Raw genomic sequence first — 15,801 nt, 5'->3', positions numbered from 1 at the left:
ATTTCTTCTTTACTCATTCTAATCTGACTGAAGTTTTTTTAAAAAAAAAAAGAAGGCAGGAAGGCAGGAGGGGAGAAAGGGAGGAGAGGAGGAGAGAAGGGGAAGGAGGGAAGGAAGGAAGGAAGGGGTGAAGGTAGTTAGGGAACAGGGAAGGAAGACCAAGCAGAGGACAGGTAGGGGCATGAATCAAGTGAGCTGCTGAAGTTTCTGATAGTTTTTAGTTATGACCAATGAATAAGAAACTGATTTAATGATGCAGCTAACTAATAGAATTGATATCTCTAAGTATTGTAATGATTACAAGTGGAAACAAATTAATTGAATAAATCAAATGCTACTGTTAAGAAATACAAAACCAAGTGTATTCTTTCTCTGAAATACTGGACATGTAGTCAATCTAAGGTGAGATCCAAAATGCATGATAGTAAATGGAAAAATTCTGATTTCAGACAGGCAAATTATATTTTCAACAGTTTCATTTCTTTTTTCCTTGGCTATGTGGAGGAAACAGAGATCCTGGGAGCACCCACCTAGCCAATGGAGAACACGGTAAACAGATCAAAATATTATGGTTTGCATTGTTTTGCAGAGGATCTGGCAAGACACGCTAACTTTGCAAAAAGGAAAAAAATGCAATGGGATATTGCTTGCTGTGACATTAATTCTAGTGAGAAGCAGAATATTCTGCAGCAAACTCAATCCTAAGAGCTGCAACTTTGTCTTTTCTAAGTCTGATGTTATGAAAAAAGTATAATAATTCAGTAAAAATAGCTTTCTGATTGAAGGAGGTACTTGCTCGATTTGCGAGACAGTGAATGTGCTTGGAAACTTTGTACCTTCCTGAATAAGTTTTAATTATTATATACAACTCCCAGAAGTGTTTTATATTCTTTATTCTTTGTAATAAGCCACAGTGGTAATGTTGAAAGCATGATAAACTGTAGAGTACAATGTATATATAGCAGAAGATACATTACTTTTAGCATAGGAAATGAAAGATAAATGCCAAAAGCACAAAATGCTTAGCCAAGGTAATCAGTTTGAACAACATCAATAAAATAATAATTGTCCCACAAAAGTATGCAGTAAATTAAAGAATTTAGCTCCTGAAAGTATCCTGTTCTTGATAGTATATAATTATTAGTTAAATTAGTTTCTTATTGTATCCACAGTGGAATGACAATATGTTGGATTGCTGTAAATGAAAACTATTATTTCATTTAATTTCTTTGATGTTATGCATACATTCTGAAAAAGACTCAGCTGTAAATCTAAGGACCCTGATATTACAAACATTGCTGGATTTGGGTACAGAGACTTTTGGTGTTTCTATTCTCAGCCTTTTTTACAAGTCTCCCAGAGGCTTCTGCATCAATAACATCCTCAGAAAAATGAAATGGATGTTGGCACCTTAGCCATCATAGTTAACAACCCAGCACATTGTCTCAAACTCACCTTCAGTAATGGCTTCAGCTGTAACTTCAGATTGCACTCTGGCATTGCTGTGGTGTGGACATGTTGTATTGACTCTGTTATGGGATCAGGAAGTTAGGAGTCATTAAAACTTCACTCATGTTGGTAGGAGTCATCAAAACTCCCTGGTCAGCATATCAGCCTTGCAAATGTTGCTCGATTGTCCTTGTTTCAGTTGGGATAGAGTTAATTTTCTTCCTAGTAGATACTGTGTTTTGGATTTAGTATGAGAATAATATTGATGACAGATATTGTATTAGTTATTGTTAGGTAATGTTTATATTAAGTCAAGGACTTAATGTTTATATTAAGTCAAGGACTTTTTCAGCTTCCCATAGAAGCTGCGAGGGAGCATAGTGAAGACAAGCTGGCCAAAGGAATATTCCGTACCATAGACATCATACTCAGTACATAAATGGGGGTTGGCAGGGGGCAGGGATCTATGATTGCTGCTCAGAATGGGCTGGGCAACCGATCATCGGGTGGTGAGAGCAGTCATATTGTATCACTTTATTTTGCATATTTTTTCACCACTTTTTTTTTTCTCTTCTGTTACTGTTCTATTAAATTGTCTTTATCTCAACCCACAAGGGGTTTTTAATCCTTTTTCTCCCTCTGCTCCCTACTCTGCTGGGGGAGAGTGGGGGGAGTGGGTGAAGAGCTGTGTGGCCCTAGTTGCTGGCTGGGGATAAACCACAACATTGGCGTAGACAAAAAAAACAGTTCTGTGAAGAAACCATTCCTGGTATTATCACAGACACTTCAACAGTTTTATGAGGTCATATTTTAATAAACAGAACACTGAGAAGATGTTCTGCTAGTGCTGAGGAAATGAGGAAGGACATCTGATTTGGAAGGACTCGTAGGCACAAGACCAGTGACTTGTCATGAGGGAAATTGTGCAGCTACCATCCTGAGAACATTCCCCTTGCACTTGTGCTGTTGGGACACAGAAGTCACTGAGCAGTCTGGGCTTTGGCATGAAAAGAAATACTATAAATGCTCTATAAATAGATATTAAGAAGTAATAAAGGGTGGCTTGAGAACAGAAAACATACAAGACGATTAGGATCTGTAAAAGTAAGAATAGGATGATGGGGAGACCTATCAAAATGACAGACTTGTCTTGGAAATGTGTGAAGTTTCTGGTATGCCAATGGGTAAGGTAGCATGAATTGGTCAGGGGTGTTCCCAATACTTTGCTAGAAACCATGGTCTTGATTTGTAGTTTAGAGAAATTGAATCTCAATCCAGACACTAATGGGCTATTTCATCCCCAGAAACAAAAATAAAGCATGACCATATTTGAGAGAGACTGATAAAAATTCATTGATTTACAATAGATGATGATAAAGCCTGCTGTAAAGAATTCTTGATGTGCTCACATGGAGGGTAAATAACAATAGAAATAACCTGAGACTCCAGTTCACTAAGAAGTCCGATGAAACAGATTTTGCTTTTCTTTCCAATAATCTCCAGATTTCAGGCAAATATTCATCCATTGAAGCAATTTTAAAATATCATTCAGAACACTGAGTTCTATGAAAAGCTGAAGCAATCTGAGGTTAAACCAAACAGCAAGCCCTCAAAGAAATGTTTATAAATCTTATGCTTTATAAAATACGATTCTGATTCTGATACACATCTTGGTGCTATTGTAATGTAAGTAGTAAATAACAATAATAATAATGAGCTATTACCTTATATAACAATACAAAACTAATTGGTTTTAGTAATGGGATTATAACTGATCTTATGTATTAATTTTTGCTAATACAGAGCTGGAGATTACTATACCATAATTTTTTTTAATCAGTTTTGTTCTTCTTTTTTTTTTTTGGACAAGGTAGGCCAGGCACACAAGCCATCATAAAACCATTATGACAAATATCACTTTCGCATTGCATTACACAGTTGTGGCCATTGAAGCTTTAGCACACTCGGTAGAGCTATGCCAGGAGATGAGCAAATATAAACTGTTGGAAAAATAACAGTAAGCTGTTGACCCTCACTCTAAGTTCAACTAATTTACTGATAACTTGTTCTTAAACTCTGTACCTGCTGAATGTAAACCATTGGATTATTGCCGCTGATAGACAAATTGCTGCAAAAAAAGCAAACGAAGTCTGATAAGGGAACTCAGAAGACTCAGTGGCCAGATAATTACCTGTGATGGGACCTCTTCCAGTTTATAGCAGTATTGGCACATGGATGAAGTACTGAAGCATGAGAAATGGTTATCGTGAGGGCTGGATGAACATTTTTTGCACTATATATGTTATTTAGTGAAGTCGTCTTCTCTGCATTTAATAAATTATTTAAAATAACTTGCTTCATACATAAATGTACCTAATTAAATACCATTCATTAAGTAATGTATCTGAGAAGTATTAACAAGCATTAATTGGACAATTTGCTAAGAATCATTTTTGCAAGTGTTTAAGCAGTTCTGGCTCTGCTCCTGCTAAAACTGCTCCCTGCTGATGGCACTTATATTTATGTGGACTCCTATTGAAATGAATGAGGCTCTAGATTATACTGCACTAAAATAAGACTACAACTATTCTCTTGCAGCAAGGCAATTAGGCATGAAATGGTCAATTTTCATACTACCAAACACTCTTAGAGTCCATGACAGGGAAGCCACATGCAAACTACCGTAGTCCTGGACTGTGCCACTTCATGCATCATGGCCAAGAAAGACTTGGATAAGGAAGAACTACAGTATTGTATACGTGGTCCATATAGTGTATGTATTAATGACAGTGAATATCATGTGTGGGTCTACTGAAGACAGAACATACTTCAAGATGTATTTTTGTGATATTTCTGAGACACCACTAGTATACAGGCTTTTAAGCTGTCATTTCAAATACCTGCTGAAGGAGAAAAGTAGAGATACCAAAGCACTGTCTTTAGTCCTTTGACTGGGGTGCGGGCATCTTAATCTTGTGTGTTTTAGAGCATTCCTTACTGTGTCAGTTATCAAGGCCTCCAAGGAGGAGGAAACCATGGCAGAATGCCTATAACCATTTGGATGAGTATATGACATGATGGCAAATGAACCGGCAGAAAAAAACATAAGGAATCTGCGCTTCTTCAATGGGCTTTACTCACGCTTTTGTGCCTAGGAGTCCCTCCTGGACAACACTAAATAAATAAATAGAATGCAAAGTTTAAGCAAAAGCTTAAACTAGAAGGCTGGGCAGAAGAAGGAGTTTATTCACCTCCATTTTTTATTTTGTTTTCCTCAGTTTCAAAGATCTGGCATTTTGTGGGGGAAATATATGATCATTAGACAGAGGTATGGCAATCTAACACAGTTTCCATGAAAACAGTTTAAGTGTATGACACCTACAAATAATATATCAGTGTTGATAAATTTGGCAGAAATACAGTGTGTTAAAAAAGAAATCAACAAACTGGAATATTCATCCAGTGGTCTGAACTTACTCTACAAAGGAGGCTGATATTATGATCTCCGTTTTACAAACTGAGAAGTTGGGACTCAAATATGTGAGTTCATTTGACCTTATGCTGCTAGCTGCCGTTTTAACTTCAGATCTAAGATTCAAATATAAGATTTTTAACCCATGATTTTATCTGAATTTTTATTAATATTTGTCAATGGATGTGTAGAAATCTTATTTTGGAGAGCAAAGTTCAAATACCATCTTTGCTTGACCCTTTGCTTGAGAGAAATTAAAATCTCACTTTGCAAAGAGAGTGACCAAATGAAAAAATTCTGGTTTGCGGGATTTCTCATATTTAAGTTGCCCCACTTTCCATAAATAATTGAATTCTTCAGGAAAATCTTCCAGTCACTTTTTGTTTGCTGAAATTTCTGTGCCCATTGGAAGAGTTCAGAGAAAGTTCATGTCAAAACTTTTTTGACACAGTTAGTTACAATACATCTCAGACAGGAACTTCTGGTTCAGTGTCTGCTTCAGATCAAACAGACTCTAGTTTGAATCTGAATCTCTTATCTGCTAGGTGCATACAAACTTTAGTTACTCAGCTTTTTCGAAAGGATAGTGTCCTTACACTGTATAGGAACTGTTAACAATATCAGAGAAGAATGACTTCAACGTTCTTGTTTTAAACACGAAAGGCAGTTGGGTTTTCCTGCTAGAATGAGAAAATGTCAAACGCCACAAAGCTCAAAAATTATTTCAGAATAAAGGGATAGTATCTGCATTCTGCAAACCATATAGGAAAAATGTTAAAAGTCATTAGAGGACTGTTCCTATTGAAATCACCATGAAAACCTCTACTGACATAATGAAAGATTTTTTTGACGATATTGGCTGCCTAATCAATGCCTGGAGATTTTCTAGATTTATCTACATTTACAAGTAAAAAATAGGGCCACCTATGATCCTGAGCTGTGGTAAAAGCCACACATGAAACCAGGTGAAAACGAATTCTGTGAGTATTCTTCATGGAGTGTCACTCTTCCATTGTTTTGAAATGATTTACTTTGTTCTCACGTATTCAGATTAAGCCATTAAAATCACCACCAAGTTTAGATAATCCTTGAGAAGGAAGAAAATAAGGCTATCAAACTTCTCAAGGGACCTGCTGGTCTCCCACAGTGTCCTTGTTAGTGTGACTCAGTGGGAGCCATCACTGATCACTCAACTAACATTTCTTGTTCTTACTGCTGACTAGACATACATTCCCACATGTTCCATGAATAAAATAATTGTAGTGTCCCTGAGAGTGTGAATTTTTATTTTTCACTTCTCTTCCTGAATCTGCTAGAGCTCATCTCAACTTTTTTAAAGCTGGTCTGTCCATTTTTTTGTCTAAGTGGTTTCTGTCCTGTAGGAGACCCAAGAACAGAGGATATAGCCATTCAAAGAGTTGTTCGTTTCAGGGTCATGCAGATGAAGGGAGATCATCCCTGAACAGATTTGCAGCCAAGAGACTATTTACTATTTACATTTTAATGGTGGCCAGAGGCTAAGGATTGTTAAGCACTTGATTCCATTAGCTACTGCCTCATCCTTTCTAGGTTTTAGACCCCTGTACCTGAAGAATGCAGGGCAGGCCAAATGACAAATGTGTAACCTATCCTCCAAGGTCCCGAGACTGAACTGTGTATTTTATTTCTGTTCTTCTCTGTTTTACTCGATACTTTCCTTTTTTTAAGAGGCAAACTGAAAATAAATGCAATCCTGAAGAAGACTGGCACTAAGTCATAAACTAAAGATTGTTCCAAGTAAAGCATTCTCATCAGAACAGATTCATGTCATGCCATTAACTAACATAATTTTGCTCATGAGAAATTTTTCTCAGATTTCTGTGTCTGACTTGCTGTGAATTCCATAGAGGACTGTAATATCATATTATATAGACATGCTCAATATGATGCCATAGATTTTAGTTGGCATGTTATTTTCTCTGTTCCAAAGAATTTAAGAGAATCATAAACAAGGTAAGACAGCAATATCTAGGAAATCACATTACTGAATAATAAAAAGGTCTAAGTGGGACAGAACTCAGAAATTCAAAATATATGAGTTGTTAATAGTCAGGAAATTTGACTCTTAAGGATGAACTTGAGAAGGAAAGAAAATAGAAGAACTTCTGACACCACAATGAAAATAGAAAGCTATTGAACGGAATTTGCTTTAGCAGAGTCTTAGAAAAAAAATTAATGTGGTCATTTACATAAGGAGGACTGTTACTAGTGGTTTAAAGATCTCCTAAGTGGAAAAAAATAAAGTGCCTATATGATAAGCCTATAAGATAAGCTTTACTGTTGTTGTATTTGAGGAGGGGTGGGAAGTCTTAGAAAAAGCTTTCCACTTGCAGAACTGTTTATTCTCAACTTGGGTTCACTAATTTAAATGTCACAGTGGAAGGTTTATCTCTAGCTGTGTGAAAAGTGCAGGCACTTACCTCAGGCAGGCATTTCACTTAATCTTCAACTTGTTTCTATGTAATGATTAACCTGGGTAAAACTTTAAATAGTTATTGATCATTCCATTACCTAAGCAGCTGATAGAGCAGAGGTTAAGTTTATGGAAAAGTGACAAAGTTTTGCCTGGTTTTATCCTTTAGATTCTGTGCTCTGAATACTTGGGCCCAAATCTACAAAGCATTTGTGAACTTGTTTAAGAGCGTAAATAGTGTCCCTGAAGTCAAGGATATTATTTGATTACTTAAAATCAAACATATATTTAAGAGTTGTGATAGATGAAGGTCATATCTGATGCAGCACAATCAAGCTTCAATGAAGTTAGTGTTAATCTCTATATAAATGTATAGTTCCTACACTAAGAGGAATTTTACTTTCACAAGACAATATTCAGAGAAATAAATTTGATATTTTTTAAAACGATTCTTGTTAGATCGTCTCCTTTTAACTTTTCAGTTTTGATCAGATATGTGTTTTAGTGAGCCAGGTGATGGCTGAAAAGCAAAAAGTATACAGGCTACATAAACTTAATAATTATATTAGAAAAATTTAAAGACTTCTCTGCATCCTGAAGCTGTGGGGTTATTCCCATTGCTGCAATAGCATTTGTTATTCCTAAGTATGCTACTGGGAACTCCTAGTCTCCTTTACATTTAGTGAAAAAGACCAGATATTATTTACTTACAAATTTTTTTATTGTCTTTTGGAGATGAGCAGGGTGAAAAAGAGTCATAGTAGATGAGATGTATCTCAGCCTACCTTCAGATATCACCAAAAAAAAAGATAAATCATAAAGCAGATTTCTAAGAATATCTGCAAAATACCAGTTCCTTTACATTTGTTAGAATAGGGGAGATAATGACTTGCTTACATGTAATCATCTATATCACAGGCATGTAAAGCTGTAGAGGATGAGTTCCATTCAGAACATCCCGTAACTTTTTTACAGTGATTATTTGTTTAATTACAGGTAACAGTAAAGGGGATAAAGCAGTTTTCAGTGCTCTTGCTGGAACATTTGAACCGATATAATTCAGTTCTTCTACTAGCTCAAATGACCAATGGGTCACTCCATTGCTGAAGAAGAGAACTAGAACATATGAAGATTTGATGTGTGATATGTTTTCTTCTGAAGGCAGGGCTGCTAACATGCTGTCCTTGTTCAGGGCAAGTTGTGAAATGGCAATCTAGTTAAAATGTAAATAGGACATATTTTAATAACTCCTTTTTATAATCAATGTATTCAAAGCACTTTCTAAGCTAATATTCTTAATGTTAGTATACTGTAATGATATTTTACATAGGAACAGATACAGCTGTAGCCATTAAGGTCCTCTGTCTCTCTGAAATTCCTATCCAGTAAAACCTGCTTCACTGAGTAAAGATAACACAGTGGGATACTGGGTTCACTTTCTAATTTTAGTAACGACCTTCCGCACTACAGCACATGAAACAGCAGTATGGATAGGCAGATTTCAATTTAATGCCTCTTCTTACAAAGTGAACTTGGGAACTTCTTAAAAAAAAAGTTATATGTACCAATATTAATGTATAACTTCAGCATTTTGGCCCATTGCCACTAGCCCCTTATATTTTACTTAGGTGCAAGAACAGGACAATTGACTTAAAGAGATCCAATCCATGGACTGGTTCTATCCAAGAACTTTATTAAAGTTTAACAATACAAAAAGTATGCACATATCATTGATTCTACCTTCCATCATTTAATCTCTCTCCATGTTTTACATCAAGCCAGGACAGCTCTGGAAGTAGAGAATTGGTAAGAGTGATTGTTGTCTGTGATCCAGTCCAAAAAGGATTAGCAATCCCAGATTTAAAATTTAATGAAAAAGTTTTCTAACAAGATTTTTGTTTAAATCAGTACTGATAACTCAGGTATGTTCAAATCAGCATTCGGATTATCTGCTGTATTAGGAAGGTTTGTGTAGAGGGAGGGAAGAAAAGACTCCTGACATCACAGCAGTATTCTAGAATATGAAATGTACAGTAATCCAGTCTGCAGAATATCTGACATTGTGTTTGCTCTACAAGGACCTCAAATTATAGTTCACCCATTACTGATGTCATTGTAATCGACAGACATTCTATTTGCATTAAAATTTAGATTAATCCATTTCTCATTGCTTAATTGACTTGCAGGTTTTGAAAAATGCTGCAAAGAAATTCTAACTGTACTTTGTTAAGTGTAATATGAGTCATGCCAGCATGTAGACACAGCAATGCTACTGTCAAAATTGCCAGTTCTTCTACTTTTAGAGACAGAGACTTATGTGATAACACACTGCAAACATATTTCCTTTTTGATCTTAACTTGATATGGCACAGACTAATTGTCAAAATACGCTTTTCTTACTAAGGATGAGAAAAGGAGAAAGAAAGAAAGTTGTTATCTGTTGTCACTGTTTTTTTGGGTTTGGAGTTGGTTGGTTTTTTCCTCAGTTTAAGCCACTTATAAATCTTACTATGATTACACTAAATATAAGAAAAAAAATTATAGAAAATTAAAGCGGCCCATCTATACTGAAAACCTGTGCTTACTTTTTCCTTCCTGCTGCCTGCTGGTTGCATGCATCAGTTAAATCTTGTCTTTTAGGCAGTAAAGTCTTTGGAGCAAGAACTGTGTTGTACTCTGCTTTATGGGGCCCAGCTCGATGCAACACATACTTGATTTAACCTCCACCTGCTTCTGTAATATATGTTGCTTATAGTAAAGTTCAGGTGTAATAAACAGTTGACTAAGGTAATTTTTATTTTACACACGGCTTTGGGAAAAAGATGCAATTATCCAGTTTGCGACAACTCAGCGCAGTATTTCAGTGGCACTTATTTCACATTTTGAGAAAGGCATTGATACGTAAATTGTTAAGGATTTTTGAAAGAATCAAGCAAACTATGAATGACAGGTAGTCTGACTACTGATCAGGCATATTTCATGAAGCTGTTCCAGGTATAGGGTGACAAGAATAGGTTGTAATGCTGTCACCACCTCGGCAGCCCCAGCTCCAATATTTGCTCCTGTGAGCACCAGCTGAGCACTGGATCTATAAAGCAGTCTGAGCTTAGCTTCCTTGCACTACACACTTTTTAGCTTCTAAAAATTTTCTCCTTTCCTGATATAGGAAGCAGATTTAGATTTGCCCCTCCTTAGGGCCCCGCATACTAACAAGAGAGTTTTGTTTCCTCCATTAGGATGGAATGGTCTTTTTTCTCAGTTCTCAGCAGGTTCTGCACTTTTGTAAGACAACTTACATGCCTGAAGTACTGAAATGTTTTGCAGAATGAAGAGACTGATTGTGAACTTATATTTTTTCCTTCTTTTTGAACTGCAGAAGTTGATCTAGTGTGGGACACATTCTTTCAGCTATCAGATCTCAAAAGGTCCTAAGTTTTCTTGTATGAATCATTTCCAGATACATGTTTCACCTGAAGTATCACTAGACCCGATAGACCCGAAAACACTAAAACACTTGGCACATATTACACATTTACAATAAATTTAGAAAATATGTGCCATATCCTGTGCATAGTTTTAAAAACAGTAGTAACGTTTTCAACCCTGTGGATTCAGTCAAGAATTAACTTCATGTGCATGAGTGATGCTACCAACTCTATGCTGATCAACTCATAGGTGTTTATGGTCAGATTTCTCTAGAATACTAATTTGCCACAGCTTTTCCTAATAGAAATTATAATAATTACCATGAGCGCTTAAGAATTTTGAATGCATACATAAATTATTTTGGAATTAAAACAAAACAGCAAGATTTGCATTTCTCTATCTGGTCACACCCACAGAAACAGCAATTTATTCTTTAAAGCCTTTAACAGAATACTCAAATCAAGGCAAAACAATGGCACCACCCTAGACATTAGCTGCCTATTTTTGGAAAGTAAGCAGAGGACTCAAAACAAAGTCTAGCACAGGCGTGATGCTTGGCTTAAGTAAAACAGCAAAAGTATATGGCTCAATCAGTTGAATATATATGCAAAGTTAATGATGTGTGAAGCAACAAATAATCCTGATTATTTGGCTGCAAGATGCAAAGAAGCCGTGATGAACACCTTGATTCATTCTTTTCTTGTCTCAAAGTAATGCCAAACTCTTTCCTGTCCATGGTAAGTCTCCGAAAGGCAAAGAAAATGGGCAAAGGGTAGCCTCCATTTACATATGTCAACATTGCACTGCCAGCTGTGAATACAACTATTTTCTGTCATAGAATCATAAAATCATAGAATTATTTAGGTTGGAAAAGACCCTTGGGATCATCAAGTCCAACCATCATCTCCACTCTACAAAGTTCTCCCCTACACCATATCCCCTAACACCACATCTAAAAGAGTCTTAAACACATTCAGGGATGGTGACTCCCCCACCTCCCTGGGCAGCCTATGCCAGTGTCCGGACACTCTTTCTGTGAAGAATTTTTTCCTAATGTTCAGCCTAAACCTACCCTGCTGCAACTTGAAGCTATTCCCTCTTGTTCTATTGCTAATGACCTGTGAGAAGAGACCAGCACCAACCTTTCTACAATGTCCTTTCAAGTAGTTGTAGAGAGTGATGAGGTCTCCCCTCAGCCTCCTCTTCCTCAAACTAAACAGTCCCAGCTCCTTCAATCGCTCCTCATAAGATTTATTCTCCAGGCCCTTCACCAGCTTCGTTGCCCTCCCCTGCACTCGCTCCAGCACCTCAATATCTCTCTCATACTGAGGTGCCCAGAACTGGACACAATACTCAAGGTGTGGCCTCAGCAGTGCTGAGTACAGGGGGACAATCACCTCCCTCCTTCTGCTGGTCACACTATTTCTAATACGAGCCAGGATGCCATTGGCCCTCTTGGCCACCTGGGCACACTGCTGGCTCATGTTCAGCTGCTTGTCAATTAGAACCCCCAGGTCCTTTTCTGCCGGGCAGCTCTACAGCCACACTTCCCCAGGCCTGTAGCGATGCATGGGGTTGTTGTGGCCCAAGTGCAGGACCCGGCAGTTGGCCTTGTTGAAGCTCGTTCCATTAGTGTCGGCCCATTGATCCAATCTATCCAATCAGTCTATCCATCATCAGTCTGTATGGATGCTTGTGTTAACTCAACGGAAGGAGTAGGAAGGCTGGACATGTTCTGTCTCTGTCTCATTCGTTCACACAATACCTACCAAATGACCTGATCATAGTGATGAATTGGATGGTGTGTACTCCTCTCAGGTTTGCAGATGGCATCAAATTGAGGGAAACTGCCAATAAACTCGAGGGCATGGCTGCCACCCAGAGGGGCCTAGGCCTGCTGAAGAAATGGGCTCAGAGTAGCCTTATGAAATTCAAGGACAAATGCCAATCCCTCCACCTTTTTTGTCAAGGAAGAGCCCCTTGCAACGATACAGACTGGGACGGGAGACAGCTCTGCGGAAGAGTCCCTAGAGATCTTGGCAGACATCAAGTAGAACATGAGGCAACAGAGTGCCCTGGCAGCAAAGGAGGCCAACGGCATCCCAGAATTTTGTGGCATGGTCTGCCAATCCAGGAAGTGATTATCTCCCTGTACTCAGCACTCACTGGGTTGTGTCTTGAGTACTGAGTATCTGCCCACTTTGGGCCTTCCAATAGGGAAGACACCAATAAACTGGGCAGAGTTCAGCACAGGGCCACCATGTTGATTGACAGCTGCAGCATTTGACCTGCCAGGAGAGGGTGAGGGAGCTGGGCTTGTTCATCCTGGAGCAGGGTTGTCTTCAGGGGGAGGAAGCAGCAGCCCTCCAGCACCTACAGGGAGGGCATCCAGAAGACGGAGTTGGGCCTCATACAGTGGAGCATGGGTTAGAACAGGAGAAAACTGGCATTAGCTGAAACAGCAGAGGTATGACCAGATATAAGAAGAAACTGTTTTATGATAAGGACATGCCCAGGGAGGATATACAATCTCCCCGGTCACTGATTTTCAAGACCAAATTGACTAAAGCTCTGAGTGATCTGTCTGGCCTCACAGCTCACTCTGCTCTGAGCAGGAGGTTGAACTAGAGATCTCCTGAGGTCCCTTCCAAGCCATACTGTCCTATGAACAGCTTGAAACAATGAGGCTTACACAGCTGATAACAGTTCTCACCAAGGAAAGACTTCATGGGCCTTGGACACAACCAGAGTGTATAATTTTTTTGCTGGTGGTGGTGTGGTGTTTTTTTTTTCAAATCATACATTTGTGTTTCATTTCTATGGAAGACAGAAGTTTGCTGAGATAAAGGGAAACACCGTGTCCCAGAGTTTTGGCCCCAGCATGGAGATCAGAGGTATTCATGGCAAGCCCCAAATGCAGGAGCTGGAAAGCGCTCCCAAGTCCAAAAGTTTACACACTGATAGAGGAAGTAGAAAGGTGTGGCAAACAAGTTTTTAAACTTGGCTGATAACCTTAGTGCAGTGCAATGCAGTAGCTGCAATTCAAAAAATTTTAATGATTACTGGAGAGATGTGCAAGATGCACACAGAGGATTTAGGGAGATAAGTCCTGTTGACATTGCAAATTGCACACCTATCCACAGCATAAATATATTTTTTAATTTTGAGCCATAACTGAACTTCCACTGTATTCACTAAATGTATATTACTCGATCCTTAAATATTTTGTCAGTGAATTTTGAGTAATTCCTTATCAGTAATACGATTGTGGCTTTGAAGAAGAAATTTTATTCCCTCTATTTTTCTCCTTGTGGGGCAGAGTGACGACTGGTGTAAATCAGGCAAGAGGCTGCTTTCTCAACAAAATGCATTACAATATAAGAATTTTTCTTATTATAACACTTAGTTTAGGTGTTTTGTACAGGTAAAGCTAATCCTGTAACCTATACTGTGCTATTTCTGTGAAACATAGACACACAACCTTAAAGCAAGTGCGGCTATTATGTAAGTTTGATTATGTGGGGAATTTAGTATCTATTACTTCTGCACAGTTAGTTGATTGGCTTACAGAACTGACAGGACAGATTTACAATAAGAAAAGATGTTAAGGTTTTCATTAATGATGACCTGAAACATACAAAGTAAATTTCTGGAAAGCTGAAAGGGAAAACTATTGGTTTTTGCAAACGCAACAGCATTGAATTACAAAGAGAAACTGACTTGCATATACAGAGAAGGTAATCAGATGGGTGTATCCTCAAATGCCATCAGCATTGGGTTGTACATCGTACATGAGGTAATTAAATGATGCCTGTAAGTAAATTAAGAAATACATAATAGGTTAGCAGAGACAATGTAATGAGTGACCTAACAATATTGGTGTAGACGTGAAGGTAAGTCAGAATGCATTTAGAGGTGGCGTGCCACATGATGGTATTATTAGCAGCCATTTGCAAGTCCTATTAGACTTCTTTCCAGAAGCTACTCTGGAGCTTAAACAAAAATTCGAGTCTGATGTAGAAATTTCTGGGTAAATGATTCACCCGTATTACACAAGTGGTCAGATTATTTGGTTAGAATGGCCCCTTCTGGCCTGAAAATCTGCAACTTTACAAATGTATTGTAATTAACATAATGGCTTGCTTGATGTTTATATCATAGTACAAAGCCCAGATACGTGTGAGGATGCAGAGAGCTGATGACCATAATGGTGTGTTACCTTCACAAATTGCTGGGCCTGGAGATCGCTGTGTTGTGGCATAATAACAAGTGACAGTTGTTGAGCTGTGAGGCAAGCGTTTCTAATCCACTCAGGCTCTTATCATTTGAACCTGCAGATGTGGTGGGCACCCACAATTTATAACGAAGTCAGTAGGAGGTGCAGATACTTAGCAGATATGAAAATCATGCTCATAAATGTTGGCAGGTATCTATTTCCAGAGATGAATGACAATCCCATAATTAAATTAAGAATCCCATCCAGAGTAGGTCTATTTTATGGTACATATAAAATTTAATGGAACATTAAGCAGTAGGCCTATTTTATTTAGTGCTGCTGAATATCTTATATGAAGAATTTGTGATTTTGGAGATATTTATGGCTAAGGAAATTACTAACACACTGTAGACAGTGTGCAGATTTTAGCCACTGGTTCGTTCTCATTTATTCTTGTAATAGCCTCATGCAATGTTTAAAAAGACAAGCTTATATTTAATTGCAGGTTGACCACAGGTAAGGTGGTCAGAGGTACTATTTCTTATGCTCAGATAGGAATACTTTGTCTTTTATATCTTAATTACTGAAGTAAACTGTACTGGGAGATAATCAGATGAGAATAGTATAGGAAGATCTAATGTTTCTTCCCTGGGCCTTGTTTTAGAAAACTTCTGATATCTAGTGAAATACTTAAGCAGATTAATTAAATTAAACACATGCTTAACTTTGTCAAAATTGGAGCATCCTTTCTTTACGGAGAAGTTTTCAGTGAATAAATTAGAGTCA

The sequence above is a fragment of the Larus michahellis genome, chromosome 1 (genome assembly GCF_964199755.1).
Source record: "Larus michahellis chromosome 1, bLarMic1.1, whole genome shotgun sequence".
NCBI lineage: Eukaryota > Metazoa > Chordata > Aves > Charadriiformes > Laridae > Larus > Larus michahellis.
This window is presented reverse-complemented; position numbering follows the sequence as displayed.